At 42.4% G+C, this 18313-nt stretch overlaps 1 long non-coding RNA gene across 1 annotated transcript; it reads right to left on the bottom strand.

The window, feature by feature from the left end:
* Positions 1–115: 115 nt before the first annotated feature.
* Positions 116–12125, bottom strand: LOC141973579 (uncharacterized). Its single transcript, XR_012635548.1, has 3 exons — positions 12059–12125; positions 2019–2136; positions 116–249 (listed from the first exon to the last, which is right to left on the bottom strand). It is a non-coding gene; the product is annotated as an uncharacterized LOC141973579 (long non-coding RNA).
* Positions 12126–18313: the final 6188 nt, after the last annotated feature.

Below are 18313 nucleotides of genomic sequence, written 5' to 3'. Positions count from 1 at the left end.
AACAGCTGGAAGCAACTGGAAGATGACAGACTCCTCAGTTTGTCATTTGGGATCAAGTCATTGGGGCCTGTGGGTAGGCTGGGGCTTCTGTGGCCGAGTCAATGATTTTTTATCATGGGCTAGGAACAAGAGTGACATTTACTTCAGAGGATTTTCATCAATGAAGTATCTCTAAGGGCAGTTGCTGCTGGTAAAAGATCAAAGGTAAAATCCAATGATGCATAAAAATAGCAGTAATGGACAAAATTCCTAGGAGAGAAAGGAAAAATTATGCCACACAGGTCTATGTACAGTCAAGTGCCATCAGTTCTCTTTCTGCTGGGAGCTACAACTTTTCTGAGCCAGTAACACTGATGCTGACAGAAATGACTGCTTGGGCCAGCCATGGATGTGGGAAGTCAGAGGTTGACATGCAGTAGCAGTATAGCTGCAGAATGAGACCTCAGGCAAAGCAGGAGGCCAACTAGACAGTGCAGAAGTTTGAATCACATGTGTTTAATTAGTCCATTGTGTCTGACCAAAGCAATCAACAATCATAAGTGTGTCTATTATTTTGCTGTCATGTTGCTACAATGCATCTTCTAGCTAGCTGTGAAGGTGTGGCACATCCTTGGCATTTGATTGCCAGCAAGAAGTCTATGCTGCCTTACACGTCCATTTAAGTATTAGACTAACTGACCTGTAACTTTTTACAATGAGGGTGGTAAAACACTGGAACATATTGCCTAGGGAGGTGATAGATACCGCATCCTTGGAAACATTCAAGGTTACTTTGGATAGGGCTCTGAGCAACTTGGTCTAGTTGAAGATCATTGTTCATTGCAGGTGGGTTGGACTAGGTGACCTTTGAAGATCCCTTCCAACCCAAATCAATCCATCATTCTGTGATTCCTGTCACTAGAGAACAGTTAGGCTCATCCCAGCTACACACCCAGCTGAGCTTACGTGGGGAGAAAAGAATAAAAAGATGGGCCAGGGGCTGTGATCACACACTGGCCTGGCACTGTTGTGCCTGATGTTTTAGGCCTGAGATAAGGACTGTTTTTGTGAAGCCATGAAAAAGGCATTAGAATGTCTTAAATCTAATCTAGTTTGGAAAAAGCAAGATTAGCAGCAGGGCATGTCTTTAAGTTGAAGCATGAAAGCTTGAAACTGACAGACCCTTTTGACTCTCCCAGTTGGGCTTACTACTGCCGGCCACTATGTCCAAACACAGCCTCTGATCAGCTCGGAGTCATGTCCATCTGTTGGGATAATAGTGGCATTAACTCACTTTCTGCGTGTTTGAATAATACGCAAACACGTTGTGCTCCTCCATGCAGGTGGCATACGCCAGGGCAAGAGGTGCCTTTTATGGGCAGCCAGGATAGCCCTGCATGGGACATCTGTTCTCCAAGAGGTCCGCTGGGTCTAACACAGAGCTTTGTTCATTTTGGCCACCACATCAGGGAAGGGGCGAAGCCTGCACACATGTCTGGCTGCTAACAACAGTGATTGTTTAGGGAGCATCTCAGTGTGCCAAAATACATATTGTAGTAAAATACTGCCTACAAATCTTGCAGTGTGCAAGCTGTACAGTATATGAACAAAGTGAGTCACAGAAAGAGGCATGTGGCAGATAGCCAGGAAAGCCTTGTGCATTGGTCAACCAGAATTCAGATAAACTTGCAAAGTAATTTGTGCCCGCTAATATGGAGCAAAATGGAAAATAAATACTTGAGCCAGGGTGCAAACAGCACAGGTTTTGTGAAAGGTGTGTCAGAAGTGTTCCCTGTCTGCTTGTGAGAATGATTATTGTGCTAGCAGTGGGATTGCAAATGGGTCACAGTATCCTTACTGTCCAAATTTAGTGCAGCCAAGAAAGCATGAATAGCATCACCAGGCATCCCCAACATGCATATATGCAAGAGACTACAAACGGAGTGGTATAGTGTAGTAGGAAATGTGAGGTCTTGTGGCATGCACCAAGAAGGTTTTCTACAGTAATTGAAGTGACGTTCATCTATAAACTTGCTTACCAGATAGCCGGTCATTCATTTGCCTATAGTCTGCCTCTGCTAGCCAAATTCATGGATGTTGCTGGATGACTTTATGGCTTCTGTTCCAGATCTGCTTAAAGCTGATATGTGTATTAATCTAAATAAACCAGACAACATATTCAAGTCCTTATTAGATTATGTAGGTGGTGTTTTTAAAGTATAGCAACTATTCTTCTATAATAATTCTTTAAACCTCTTTAAGTTTTAGGAAAAAAAGAAAGACTGGTGTTTTTTATTGCCTGGAAGAAGCAAAACACTGTATTTTCACTGTAGCCATGAGTTTCCTAGATTTATTTTGTTGTCATTAAAAAAAAAAAAATCGCAAATGCGTTTTCTCCTGGACATTTGAAAAGTGAGGCACAGCATGTAGATGAAAGTGTAGGCCTAATTTTCAGGCACTTGTTTCTTAAAATCTTGATCTACTGTTTGGACTGTTTTGTATCACTTACTGGGCTTGCAGTCAGCAAAGCTTAAAGAAGAAAAAAACCAGAAGGACGAATTTTGAGACTGAAGAAACAGCTGCATCGGTTGTCTACTGTGGCAAAGCTAAGCAAAATACCAGAGAGGACCAGGTAATTGAATAAGGCAAATGCATATGAGGCTTAAGCTAAATGTACCAGACACACATGAATGATGCTATTGTATTATGCTGCTGGTCTGCTAGGAAAACATAATTTAAAAGACTGTGGAATTCTAAGGTTTAATTTTGGTGTAAAAAAACCCCTCAATACATGAAAGTTACTATGATTTGATTTAGAGGATTTAATACATATTCCTCCAGAGCAAGTCAACTAATTTTTAAGAGCACACTTAATTATTCTTTACTTCAGCACCCCCAGTGATGTTTTCAAACAGGGGTAATATCTTGGGTGTTCAGTGTGAAGGTTTGCTCCAGTAGGTCCAAGGTAGTAACATCTCTCTTAAACAAATACCCCTTCTAATAGTCTACATTGATGGCTTCAGAGACTGCAGCATTTAAGTTGTAGAATTTTGTGTCCATACTATGCATCAGAGTGAATTTACTAAAGTGAATTCTGGTGTGAGACCTGTGTTTGTTTTTACAAATCTTGTTAATGAAATGATTTATGCATAGTTAACTCCGAAAGGATGGAAAACTTCAGCTGAGTTTTACTCAAGTTCTAATGTGAAAGAAAAGTTTAGGAAAATCCAAGAGAAGATCAAAGATGATGGGTTTTGTCAGGGAATATAGGCCAATGCGTCAAGCAATCATAACACTTTTGGTCCAGGTCTTATGTTTTATCCACAGCTAATGCCTTAGACTACTGCAGACTAAAAGGAGCAAATATGCCACCAAAGGCAAGAAATAGCTTTGCAAGTAAACAGCTTTCAGATGAAGAGAGCAATAGAAGTGCTCTCATTTTGGGGCTTTGTAAAAGAGTCTCCAGCACTTACACACTTGAGTTTTAGCACATCTGTTAGACTTCCGTGGTGCAAACATTTTATGCAGCAAGTATAAAGAATGTATGAGAAGTTTATCTCAGAATTCATAGATTTTGTTTGCCCTAGAGTTAGGAGACTGGACTGCTGTGCCTTGAAAAGAGCACATCATCACTCCAGACTTGAAGAGCAGGGCTCCCTGGACTCTTTAAACATGTGAAGGTACTTCACTAGCCTTATAGCACTTCAGTTTATATCATATATCATATGATATTCAGTTTATATCATATATCATATCCTTACTGTAGGACTGCTGGACAAGCTCATGAAAGGGAGTCCCCTGAAGGTTACTAAATATATAGAAAACATCTCTATTTCAATAAATGTGTAAGCTACGCAGTGTTGGGTGCTGGGAGAGTATGTGGGGAATGCCTCATATACTCTTTGTCTGCTCTTCCTTTCGCCATAGGCATCATGTTCTGACCATTGTCAAAGACCAGGTTCCTCTGGCCTCTCCTGCTGTGGCACACTTGCAGCCTTAAACTAACAGACACTTTGACTTTCTTCCTTACGGAATAATCAGAGTGTGGTACAGGGTATGAAAGAAAAAATGGTGAAGGAGTTTGGCTCTAAAGTAGGTCACCCATGGGCAAAGCTGGATACCTTAGAAAGGGGTTCTCAAGGTCCAGCAAGGTCATTAAGGATTTACTAAAGCTAATGAAGGATGGATAGCTTGAAGCTCCCTGGAGATGGTTCACGTTTGTCATCATGGGATCCACAGACCTGAGCCTTCTCCTGTGGGAGATGATTTTAATCAACTGAGCAGAAGTCACTGTTTCTTTGTCAAACAAAGTGGGAAAGCATTAGTCAATATTTACAGAATAGCCTTACAGTTAAAACATTTGGTTTGAAAGTGGGAGACCTGAGTTCATTTCCTCATTGCAGCCAAAGCATTTAAAAAACACATTGATCTCTCCAGCCACGATAGTGTTTAAACTATTAGTTGATGGGACATTTTTGTTTGGAGAGATCCTTGCTACTGAAATAATGCCCTTCTGCAGCAAGAACGCAAGATTAACTGGGCTGGAAAGTGAGAGCATGATTATTTCTGCCCGATGGTTATGCTGTTTATCTGGGGCAAAGGAGTTTGGCAAGTAATCTGAATATTAATTATAAGATCAGAATCACATAATCTCTATTTTTTCTGGAAAATCTCACTCTATTTTGTGAGGAGTGCAGGTTGATGGGTATGTGGGAGGTATGTTTAAGGCTTACCTGGAAGCCTTAAAGGATGTCTGTTTGGGGGTTTGGTTCTCCATTGGAGTTGAACCGGAGATCACAAAGAGCTGCTCACAGCAGTTTTTCTCTTCAGATGTACTTGGTGCCTGAGGAATTTCGAGTCAAACAGATAAATGTGCCCAGCATTGGGGAACAGTAGAGGCTAGGTTTTCAGGATCAAAATTTCAGCCCTTAAGACCTATATTCCTCCCTGTCTACATCAGGGTAGAAACATGGAAAATCAAATGCCCTGCAGATGGTTTTACATGCAGGTCTGATTCCTTTCATGGTATCAGAGACACTGATAAGCTGAAAAAGGTCTTGTGGTTGTACAGAGGTTGCTCAGATCTAGAAGCAGGGTAGCTGTGTTCACACAGTCCTTTCTGTGGAGCCTGTTGACTTGGGCATCACGTACCTTAAGCACAGCTTCTTCGCATCTGGACCCATGTTGACAGGCTTGCAGAGCTATGCATGCACAGCCTGTGTTTATCAGTCTGCACCACTTTCATTGTGCAGTGTAGGCACAGTCACAGACTTGTGTCAGATTTAGTTATTACTTTGAATTTCCAAAGGCATTTAGGTGCCTAATGACCACTGAAAACAACATTTCAATTATGTATGTATTACTCTAATAAGCGCTAGTAATGCTGTAAGAGAAAAAGCCTGCAGAAAGCATAGCTGACGAGGAAATTAGGGCATGCAATAACTCTAGACAAATGTAATATTTATCAGAAAAGAAAATGAAATTGAATGAGTGAAACAAACTAAAGAACCAGTCCCATATTTCTCAAACTACCTTTAAAAATTCTTCATGAGTATTGAGGTAGCTGCTCTTGCATGAAAGAACTACCATCTTCTATTCCCCAAAGGATCAGAAACAGGAAAATTTGTCATACAGCTTTTTCTGTCTGCACCATTTACTAGTACAGACTATGAACATTACAGAAAAATAATATCAGAATATTACCAACAATTCTTACTAAAAAGTATGGCTGACCTCCTTTTTAGTGCACTTGAGTAAATGGCAAATGAGGTAGCTTCGTACTGCAAAATACATGAAAGTTAAATTACTCATTGTAAGGAGATTGGGGTGTACATTTACAATTTATTAGTTCAATTCCATGTGAAGCAAATTTTTGATGCCGTATCTATTATCTGTTCTACTGATGATATTAAGGTCAAGGGAAAGAACATACAATACCCTTTTTTTGAACAATACGTCAAAATTTAAAGCTAAATAGGTTTCCATGGAACTTACTAAGAAAGTAGATGCAAGAGTCCACAGGATACAAATGAGATTTTGATAACCACAAAACTCATTTCTTAATGTACCTTGGGAGAATACATAGAAAATAACCTTTTCTTCTGAATAGGCCTTCAACTTTCAGGTCACAGATGTCATAAGCATACTCTGCCACCCCATACACAATAGCATCTTAGAATGGCATCATGCCCTGTAGCATGAAGGACGCTGCTCTTTCTCCTTCGACTGAAGCATCCAGCCAGAAGTTTTAGCTTATGATCAAAAAATTATTAATTTAGACATTTCTCAGGAAAAACTGCTTCTTTAAACAGCTGAGCATGTCTTCCAGAATACAAAATGCAGGACTGGCCTTGGCAAGCTGCGTGAACAAAGAAAAGTGGCTTTCATCCCTCTACAATGTTCTGTTATTTATTTATTCTGCGTTTGCCACTGTTTCACCTCTTTACACACAGGTACTGTAAGTGTAAATTGGCTATTTGCCACTGGGAATCTGTGAAAATCTTGTTTATTTTTCCAGAATTTTTCTTCTATTTTCTTTACTTTTGCACATAGTTTTCTGAGTTCCTTTTGTTCTTTAAACATGTATTAATACTTTTTGTGTGCATGTAAAGAACCATTGTTTAAGTTAAAAAGGAAAGGTACAGATACATAACATTTCCCCCATAATTTTCTAATAGTGCTCCTCAGTCTTGAACATCTATGCATCTAAGAGACAAAGACTGTGGTGAGTTGATGGGTGAATCCTGAACACATTATCCTTCAGGAAGAACTCACTGAAGCAGAAATGCAGTAATACTCTGTTAGCAGCCTAAATCCCTGCTGCTGGTCTAAGGCTAGACCCAGTGCTGGCACACTGAGAACTGCTGCCCACTGAACTGTTTTCCTAGGCTCTTGTCCCCTCATTGTCAGCCTAGCAGTGAGTGGTGAGACCACAGCTGAGTTAGGTTATGTGGCAGAAAACAAAGAACTGAAAATAAATGTCCACTGACCTCATACAATGAAATACCTTGTTTCTGCATGCAGGGCATATTCAGCATACTCAGAGGGCTTTTTAGCCATCTTTCTGTATTGGTCTGTGTAGAGTAAAAGACTGCTCCTGCTGGTCCCTGTTGTGCATGTGCTGGGCAGAGTGGTGGGGTCCCCCACTGTTTCCTCTTACCCCACCTTTGAGGAAGATCGCTTTCCCTGTTCTTCACCATCTCCTCTGTGCACTCTCTCTGCATCACTCTGGCTACTGGTAAAAATGCTTCCAAGTGTTTTCTTTAACTCAGCTTTCTTTCTATTCTTCTTTGAGCTCTGTTTGTCTGAGTTCTGGGGGCTGATGATTAGCCCAGGTAAATCTTGACTTCCCCACTGCATTTTGAGACATAGAACAAATTGTGCAGGCACTGGTGTCAGTCATTGGACAAGCTGGGGCTGCTCTATTGCTCCATGTGTGACAGTATGCACATGTGGAGAAACGGGACAGCTTCTGCTCCTTCCTTGTGATTTCCACCATCACTTACTCCAAACAGACATGGATTTGCTGGGAATCGGTAAAGCTGTTTCCTGACACCTTGAATTTGTAGCTCACAACCATGACAGAGAAAGGATTATGTGTCCTCATAAGGAGTGCCTGGCTGGCAGTGTTTAATGACTTCATGTTTAGCCTCTCATACCACCCTGCTGAGTCACTCATGGCAGCAGCCTATGGTGGCTGAATGGGAGCTTCTGCAGAGGGAAGGATATGCATCTCAGAGGTGGTTGGAGCAGAGATGACACAGGCCAAAACAACATTTTTAGGGACCTGGAGGGAGCAGCTAGAATTGGGGTGGGGGCAGATAGGATTGAAGAAGGGGGCAGCTCATAAAAGACTACAGAGAAACCCACTCCCAGTCCCTTCGCACCTCACTGATCTTTTCTAGTTCCTTACTGTATTTGAAGCTCCACACTTCTCAGAGCCCCCAAACCTGAGCTTAATACTATGTCCCCATTTTCAATTCTTAAATCATTACTGACTGTTTCCACCCACCAGCATCTCAAACCCCTTGAAACCCATTTCCTTCCTTGCAGAACCAGCAGCTCCGCTATTCTGGTAAATCTAGATTTTGCTACTGTAAAGAAAACTTACTTTGCCCTCAGCCTCGGTGTAGAAAATGTGATATTGTCTATTGTATTGGGAGGTTTGGGCAGTGCTTGGCGGAGGTCTCTAGCATGCATGCTAGCAATCCCATGCCGTACTCAGAGTCCCTGGAACATTTTTGTGCATTCCGTTTTGCAATCCAGCATGCAACATAGTTAGGGTCCCGTAGTGGTTTTTGGCCCTCCACCAGACTGTTTTAATCATGTCTCTGACACTAAACCAATGATCATACAAGTCTCAGCAGATGCAGGATCAGTTCTGGTACTTTTCAGGTTAAATACTATGAAGTAGAAACCCTCTGCTCTGAAATTCTGATGTTGCTTCACTGTCTTCTGTTTGGGGCTTGATGCTGATACAATGGTATTTTTGTCATACCACTGTCTGAGCTGAGACACAGGGGACTTAAGCCATACCACAGTTGAATGATGTTTAATTAAACTTGGGATAAGGAACACTGAAAGATAACATTCTTGTATGTTTCAGTTGTGGTGAGAAGGCCTTTTATGCCAACCAACACTTGATCCCCACCTTCAAAGGAGTATTTGGAACAATTCCTGTCCCCTAAAAATGAAGAATATCCTCAGATGTCTTTTATTCCCACATTTCTTCCCTCTCCCAACACCAATCCTTATCATTCAACTTGAATGCATTTTGGTTTTGAATTTGATCCTAGCTTGGACTGTAAAAGCAAGTCTTCTGCTACGGAAATTATTTAACTGATCAGATTACTTTCAATCAATGTAGGCTGCACCATTGTTTTCCTCATATTCAGTTAGTGTCTTTAGTAAAATGTTAGTAGCATGACAATAATATTAATTACCAATCTGCTATCTAAATGTTACGATTTAAAGACAAGTGCCTGCACATCAGTGTTGAAATGAAGCAGCTACTTTTTCAAGCACTAGTTTTTACATTGTTGAAAGGCCTGGTGTCAGGGTTTGTTTTGAAACACCAAGTAAGAGACCAACAGAAAAAGCCTGCTCATCTCTATCCCTTTTCCTAACTGGCTGGGCTTGAAAAAATATGTGCAGAATACACAGTACACGTTTAATACTCTCCCTCCCTCTGCAGGGACTGTTCATGGGCTCAATGGTATAGCTTTACCAAATGGGATTTACAGACCTAATTCCTCACAGATTCAGGCTCCCCATCACATTTGCAGTAGATACTGCATTTGTAGCAGCTCTTCTTCCAAGAACGTGGAGAACAGTGGGGTCTGAGAAAGGAATTGGAGAGGGGAAATTAGGGAGATTGCTGTCTCATGCTAATGAGTCAAGATACTTCCTATTCACCTGGCTTGAAGGACAGCATTTTCTGGGCTAAATGACTTTTAAACAGGAAGCTGCTCCAAATGATCCACTCATTTCTAGCTTTGCCTGCTGTGCAGTGTGATGGCAGTAAGAAATAAAGTTATAGTTTGGCTTGGTTAGGCTGCAGTCCAGCTGTGGATTAGTCTTCATGAACATTTTATTGATTTGTAAATCTGAGTGCTGTGCACTAGTCCTTGTAATATGTATATAGAATGTTGTACTGTGTTACTTATATCTCACCATGATCCCAGCACTGATAGATGCTGTAACTGCCATTGGGGAAGACTTCAGTACAAAGGACATCTCCAATTTCAAACACATTCAGCCTTTAGTCAATAAACTTCTTCAGCTTTAGCTTAAAAAATGTTTGTAGTAGCATATTTTGGCATCACTGCTTTTAAGAAAAAAAGGTCCTTCTGCTTCTTGCATGGCACCGCTTGTCTCTTGAGAAACATTGCTCCAGAAGGAAAATAATTTTCAACAGATAAGCACTCCCAGAAGTATTTATTAGCTATCAGCTTACATAAACCTACATGTAAAGGACACAGAAATCCCACTTCCCACCTTGCCTCTCTCGTTTGTTTATGGGTTCCCAGGCATACTAATTATACTTCATTTGGCTTTGCCCCAGAGACTCCTGAACAAGAGGGGCAGAGGCTGCTCAGTTCAATTGCTGTGGCTTATATTTTGTACCCCTGAGAGCATCTTTAATTAATGTGATTGTTAACCTCAAGCAAACATGTCAACTTCTCCATCCCAGAGCCATTTATGAGTGACACTGCCACACATGTATCACTAACGGAGATACAGTTTGCTGGCTTTATGTAAATAAAGCTTTGTAGTTGTGAGAACTTAGTTGTGGGACTTGAGTGATTAAATATAAAGACACACTGGCACGGTGATGAGCTGCTAAATATGACATACTTCTGTTTCTTTTATCTGTTTGCAAAGCTGAAACCCTGTGGAGTGGTTTTTGTGAAGGCTGTAGTGATGGGAGCCGGAGAAATTGCTGAAGCTTGCCTGAGAAGAGCAGTTTGGAATGATTTTTGAGATTTTCACGTTAGCTTTTGTTCTAGTTTTCAATAAAACAGTTCAGGCACATGCTTTTTTTTTTTTTTTTTTTTTTTTTTTTTTCCCCCCTCTTTCCCCATGGAAATTACATCCTGGAGTCAGAAAAATGTTTCACTGACCATCAATATTGATACAGGATTGCAAAGCCTCCTTGTGTTAAGAAAATGACGTATCTTAAAGAAAAATATATTTGAATAAAGTATATATACGTGACTGAGAAATGGAGAAAGAAGGGGAAAAGTAGGTTTTCCAAGGAGCTTTTGGGAAGCCAGTTTAGAGAAATTTGTGACAGAATTCCCTAACGTGTATGGCTTTTAAGACGTCAGAGAAAACTTCTGTTTAGTACTGCTTTCTATAAAGTTCTTACAGATTCATCAGCTCTTTTTGGGCCAACGGTTCAAAAACTCTCCTTAAAATTATATCCTATGTGGTGTTGTGTGGCTGATGACTAACCTGGTTTGTAAATGGTAGCTATACATACAACACTGACAGGAATACCTACTATGTGTCATGTGTGCGTGGAAAGCAAATGCTCTAATATTCTTATGCTTGTATTTACAAATGTGGAGGGCTTTTTAAGCGTCAAGGTAAATTTAAAAATTTGGTCTTAAGAACTTCTATTCAAAAAGCGATCTGAAAATTGCAGTGGAAAAAAGCTTCAGCCCAGCTGCTCAGCAAGACTGCCTTGTATGAATGGCACAACACTGGAGGCCAAGAGGGCAAAGCCAAAAATACAGGCAGCACCATAGAGGTAAGATAGAAGGCAAGGCAGCTTAGAGAAGTAACATTGCTAATCACTGCCTCTCAAAACTTTTTGAAAAAACATTCTGGTTTATGTGGTGAGATCTGAGCTGGCTGAAACTGTTTCTTCATGGCAAGAGAGCAAGGACTGGGTGTAATCACTGACTGGAGGTATAAACACTTATGTCTCAGCCCTGCCAGCATGCAAAGCCTGCTAGCAATTCCCTGCCTCTTGTAACTACTTACAGTCCATAATTATACCCATTTCTCACTCTCCTACCCCTGAGGGACAAACCTGCTGCCAGCTACCTGATTCTTATATTACTTTTGCAACCTGAGTTTTTTGTGACAACCTGGAGTGTGTGAGATGTTATCTTAAAAACCCCACTACGAAGATAGAATTAGTGCCAGATGCCACCTTTTGGGGCTATGGCGTGTGTTAATTTGTCCTGTGTTAGCCAGCTGGCAGCTCTGCTGGCTCGGTGACATCCAGGGATGAAGGACAGGACATGTGGCTCTCTTTCCAGAAAACAACGAACATTTTGGCTGTGTGGGTTGTGGGTTTTCAGAATCCCATCCTCATGTTTTGGACAACTTTAAATGTGGCAAAGGAGAAGGTAACTTGTTTTTCCCAGATTTTTTTTCTCTTGAGTGCAGGGGTGCTTACAAAGCATGGCCTCTTGAAGAATGAAGCAGCTCTGATAAAATAAAAGCAGTATGGCAAGAGTGAGCCACACAGTGGTAAAGAGCATAGGCATGCAGGCCTTCCATGCACCACTGTCCCCTGTCCTCCTGAGACCCTGTCCCAAGCCCTGCTGCTGAGGCACCCTCTTACCTGCCTTCATCGCACAGCCATGCCTCCCTCCACTGAAAAACTGCTCTCCTGTCTTCACTGCCTGGCTTCTCTGCTTCTTGGGAAGAGGGAAGGCTCTGGAGCCTCCTAAGCTGCCAGAGAGACATTTGTTAATGCTGTTTAGAGAATCGACATGCAGGATGAGGCTGGGAGAGGGCAGAGGCATTGTGTCCCATATTGAACCCAGGATGGTTGTAGTGGGCAAGAGATGTTCATGTCCTGTGGTGTCATATACCAATGGTCAGAAGATGTTATTTAATGATGTTGCCACTGACTCACTACAGCTGCTGTTGACTGATTGACTGTACATTTTCTTTTCAATTTCTTAGATATTAATTCCTTGCTATTTTCTTCTTAGATTTCTTCTCTATTCATATGAATGATTCCTCACAAATGAATGCTGTACAACACAGTAAAGGGTATGGAGTGGTTATATATATGGTATTCTGATAGCACAGTAATCCAGCAGAGTCCATGGGTTGGATCCATCCATGCAGCATCCTGCTGTTCACCAGTGAAAACAGAATAGCTATGCAGGTAGCGACCACTGCCTAAACCAGCAAACGCTTCTTCTCATGATCCCCCAGGAAATCCCAAACAGATCCAGTACATAGCTGGTGTGCCTGTGTCACCCTACTATTGAACGGCACACTGTCATTGCTTCTGTTGAAAACAATCTCTGTGAACACTTTAACAGAAGGATGTTTGCCAGGATGTAAATAGGAAGATAGAAATCCTCTGGACCAGAGAGTCTCCAGCTCTGTTGAAGGTGTCAGACTGTTCAGTGGGTCTGATGGTTCATAGCATGGTCCTCGTTTCACGTGTATTCCCTCTGATGCATTTGGAGAGAGCAATGCAGACAACCCCTTTCAACTTCTGTTTCACTAACATGCAAAGCCAGTCTTGTCTAGGGTCAGGTCATAACAGAGTCTCCTAATTTCTCTCATTATCCTATTTCACTCCCTCTGAGCATGAATGACTCAGATATGCATTGTACCCCACATAAGGAATTGTAAACTGGCATGACCTTCCCCGTTTCTGGTGGAAATGCTACATCTAGCACATCCTGGTGCTGCCTTTGGTTTGTCTGTGACTGTGTTACGCCTGTGACTCACTGCAGTCCTCCCATGGGCTAAGATGTACCTACGGCCTTCTCTTTCTGAATCACTTCCAAAAAAAGGTCTTTACCTTGTAGCAGAACGCTGTCATTAATCCCCTGTATATGACTTCCTGTTTTCAACTATTAATTTTCATCCTACTTTTATAATTTTTTCTTCTCAGAGTTCTTTCTGTATGATATCCCAGTTCTCACCTGCCTTGGCAATGCCTTCCATCTCTGTTGTCATTACAGCATACCTCTTTACATCAACTTACGCTGTCATCAGGTTTCCTCCACACAGTCCTAATTTTTGTAAATGATCACTATTGAAAGTTTCATACAAGGTGCCAAGATCCTTAAGGAATTCCAGCACTGCCATTCTCCTTCAAACCTTCCCCATTGCTGTATCTTCTAAAACCAGCTGCTTTTGTGACTTTATAGTAACTTCTGTAATTTTCATCATTCCTAGCTTCAATGCTTTCCTGCATAGACCTATTCTGAGTGTTGCTGATGTCTAGTATAGATTTTGCACGCCTTTTTTTTATTAGCAAATCTAATAATTTATCAAAATACATGTTGAGTCTGTCATAATGTCTCATTGGTAAACATTTATTACTTGTACAAATCTGGTCTGTTAGAGGAATGGTACCTTACCTTGGAGACCTGGCCAAGTCACACCAAAAGTGCAAATAAAAGCGACTTTTTTTCTGCTTCTTCCATACTGCCATATTGCGGGCACATGACTTGGCAGAAATAATGTGTGGATCTAGAAAGCTCTCAGAACAGAATAAAGGGGTTTTCATTAACATGGCAGAAAATTTCCATGAATATTTGATCACATAAAAATAGGCTTGTTTTGCTGTGTTTGCCTTCCTTTTGTGTAATATCATTGCAAATATTCTAACAAACAAATTTGCCGGCAGCAGTAAGAATGCATTCTAAACAAATTTGAGAATATTCACATTAACACGTTTTGGACATGTAAACATGTATTCTTGCCATGAGTCTGAGTCCAATCTTATTTTTAGCAACAAGACTGTAATAGTCTCTTTAGAGTTATGTTCACTGGAATATGAAAACAGTATCATGGCTTTTGTCCATGGAAAATTAACAACTTTTGTATTAAGAATATAGCTTATACAACAGGGAAGTCAATGTGTATGTGGCAAGTGCTGCTTGCCAAGAATTATTTATGTAGAGTCACAGCTGTGGTCCAGAAGAGTTCTGGAAAAAGAATTAATATAAAAAGATCAGAAACTAGGTAAATACAGCCTTGGGGAAAAAAGATGCTAATTATAATAAATTATTCTGTCCGCTGTGATTCTAAGCACTGATATGTTCAGTAGGGGAAAATTGTGCTGGGAAGAGAGTTCAGATTCTGTTTATGTCTGCACAAGCCAACATTATTTCTCCCTTTGCAACAAAGTGAGTCCAGAATATGCAAAGGAAGTAAGTCCTTTGTTGCAATTTCTGTTGCTCAGTTCCTCAGAGGGTATCTCTGATAAAGTCCTTCATAGGTACACCACAGAATTATTGTAACTATCAACTCTGCTATCAGAATGTTTTTAGTACAAGTAGCAATATTCTCTGATAGTAGTTTTTAGCAGCTTGAACTCTGGAGACCGCAGCATACCATCAAAAATACAGTGTTTTGGGCTAGCAGTCAGAATAGAAATCTTGGAACACCATTTTGCGTTAAGTTCATCTTTTCTGTGGGTGTCCATTCCATTTCTTCAGATTAAGAAGAAACTTAGTATAGATACTTACATAGATTTTATTAAAATAATTGTATCAGTTCTATGCTTATGTTTAAATTTAAACTACATTGACTGTTTTCTGGTGTATCAAATTAATGATCACTAGATTCTGCGAGTTGACTGCTAAAAAGAAAACCAAAAATGCCTCTTCAAAATATCTGAAATAGTTTGGTAAGTATTTGCTAAATAAAAACAAATATAGGACTTGAAATTCTTTTGTCATAATTTTGAAAATTTTTGTCCCCACTTAGTGGGGCATGTAAAGTGTTGGGGGGCAGAGAACATATCTCTGTAATGAACAATTAGGCTGGATTCTCTCTTTTGATGGTTTGCAGTTTTGCCTGTTCAGATGAATGGATTGATATTTTTGTCAGTATTAGTGTAACCCTGTTAAGAAAGCAGTAAAACACATACAGTATAACTTTATGCCAGCTTTTCACCCTGTTATACAGTAAAAGAATGCCTGTTGTTAACAGTCTAAGAACAATGTTGGCCACTGTTTGAAGTTTAGTCACTCTACCGGTGGCATGACCCCACCAGAATCATGGAGAGATGCCCAGCGCACACCCAAACGCTTTTGCTCGGGCACTGGGAAGTATTTCTGCACTGGGTGGTTTCTTTCCTTCCTTCTTGCCTGTCCTCACGCCCCAAAGGGAGACACAGGAGTCTGCGATGGCTGGATAGGCAGTCTCCTCCTCTGCAGAGGGAATGCAACAGTGTGGTTTTGTGGTCACAGGGTGTACCCCTAAGTGCGTCCTGGTATAACTCTGGGTTACTGTGAAGTGCACATAACCACAGAAACACAGATGTTAAAAGCAGATAAAACTCTTTAAGGTTGAATAGTGATATATATTTTAGCAATACTTCAAAAAGCAGAAAGTAGTTGTAACTGAAAATCAGAAAAACTGACTGAAAGCAAGCCTGTACTGTCCCAGTTCCAATTTAGAAACGCTGTCATTGCACACTGCTTAACAAAATATTCACCTGCTTGGAAATCACATCTCTTAGGGCTAGTTTTGGGCTTCCAGCACTTCTCCACAAACTCACAGGACTGGCGGAGGTATGTGTGACCTTGTCACTGTTTTGTTCCTAAGCATATGCCACGCACATGGTGTTCCCTATGCTTCCACCTTTACCATGGGGCTGCTAGCTGTGTCAGGGCACCCTTGGTCGCCGGGGCAGCCGGCAGCACCAGGGTCCCCATGAACAGCGGCGGCGCCTCTGACGGGTGGGAATCCCTTCCCCAGCCTCCGTTGCCTCCAGCTCCAATGCCGGCAAATGCATCCTGGCAATTTTTTAAAATACTGAAACATTCCCCTCGTGAGACCTCTTTCAGGATGGGTTTGTTTAAAGCTAACCTGTCTTCACCATCAAATCTCCCTTAAGCTTCAGCGACTAAATTCTGTCTTCGCGCCGCTCGGCGTTCTGCAGTGTCTGTCTTTGGTGGCGGCGGCTTTCCCCTCTCCCCGGGGCGCCGAGTCTTGCTGTGCTTGCGGAGGCAGGTGTCGCCGTGCCCCGCTGACAGTTGTCTCTCCCCCCGTCGCCGTTCTCTTGGTGCTGCTCTCCCTGACATAGGCGGGGTTGATACAGACGGGTCAAGCTATTGCAATTCAGCTATTCGGGGATCTCCCTCCAGGGTTGCTTTCTCTCCTTCCGCCTGCCGATTCAGCTTTGTGATTAATACTATTCCTTCTGAATTTCTCGGGGAGATTGAACCGGACGAACCGGCCTGCGCCCGACGCTCCCAGCGCCTCCTTTCTCCTCGCAGGCCCCCTCCTCATTCCTGCCCTCCTCGCCCCGCCGAAGCGGCCCCTCCCGAATCCGTCGAGGGCTGGCGGCGGGCGGCCGCCTGCCCCGGCCAGGACGCGCCCTTCGGAGAAGCCGGGCGGCCTCTGCGCAGAAACCCCGGCCCGCTCGGCCGCCTGCCGCCGCGCAGGACTTCCTGCCAGTAAAGCCAACCCGAGAAACCCCGCCGCGCCGCCGGGGCAGGGGGCTTCCCGCCGCCGGCGTGTCCCTGCCGCGCTGCCCCCGGGCGCCTCCCGCCGCTGCCCGCACAGGCGCCGCGGGAGCCGGCAGCTGGCAGGCCCGGCGGCGGCGGGGCAGGGAGGGCCGGCGGGGGACTGGGGGATGTGGCAGAGCCGGCGGGGGGGCTGGCGGGGCCGGCAGGCCCGGCGGGGGACTGGGGGATGTGGCAGAGCCGGCGGGGGGGCGCCGCCAGGATCACGAGGGGAGAGTCCCGCGGGAAGGAGTCGTACCTGCCCCCCCCGCCCCCCAATGGAGGGTGATACAGCACCCTTGAGCTTGGATGTTTTAATTTTAATTCTTTGCTCGAGCTCAGTTTGGAGATGTTTTCTGTTATCGCAGGGTGATAGAGCAATTCTGGCTGCAATGTTCTGTTCTGCTCTACCCCTGCCCTTGAATGACAGTTCTAAGCAAAATGGATTTCCTTTGTGCTGCTAGTAGTGACTGCACGTTCTTACACATCATTTATTTACACCACTTTTACACTACTATAAGGCCCTTCATTTTGATGGCTTATTGCTCTTTTAAACCAATTTAAGATAGGGAAGAACTGAGCTGCTCTCTATTCCTCCAGCAAATCTCCAGATAATTGCCAGTACTAGTACAATATCCTCTTGTACTGGTGTAACTTATGGGTATAATAATCGATTTTAAAGAACATTTTAAATGACAGCGTAGCTCTGTTCATCCAGATGGCCTGCAAAGACAAATTACTATGTTCTTGCACATCTATTGAAAATGTACTCTTCACTTACACTAAAGGCAGCTGGGAACAGGCCACACACTAAATCCAGGCTCTTAGTTACTCAGATATACAGCCTGCCTCAGCCATCCACTTCCCACTTACCTGAGACCAGTTTTCCCTGGGAGCTGGCATGTCAGAGCATACCTGAACGTTGGAGCTATTTAAGGAATTGGTTATTCCATAGGAAAATGAAATCATAGATGTATATGAATTATCATATATATCTGTGAGTTTATACTTTCTGTCCCCACTCTTTTTTATGTCTTGTTATGCATGCCTGGCTTACACACTTCAGGAAAGAAATACATAATTGTAATTATATGTAATGAATATAATTGTCACTTGTCTGATTTGTGTCAAGATTCAAGTATTCTTCATCTGTATGCTTTAGGTTTATCTGCACATTTCAGGAGGATAGTTTCTTAAGGTGGTTTATGGTTCATTGTACTGAAGTGATTTAGGGTTTGCCTTTGAAAAAGCGTATCTTGTCAATGCTAACTGCATCACATAGATTTAGTCTGTGCAGAGATGAACTGAGTTGGTAATGTCCAGATGATAATCATGTGTTGTTCCAGTGTTAAATATTCTTTCCTGCACTAGTCCTTCAGTCAGCA

Source organism: Athene noctua, chromosome Z (genome assembly GCF_965140245.1).
Source record: "Athene noctua chromosome Z, bAthNoc1.hap1.1, whole genome shotgun sequence".
Classification (NCBI taxonomy): domain Eukaryota; kingdom Metazoa; phylum Chordata; class Aves; order Strigiformes; family Strigidae; genus Athene; species Athene noctua.
This window is presented reverse-complemented; position numbering and strand designations above follow the sequence as displayed.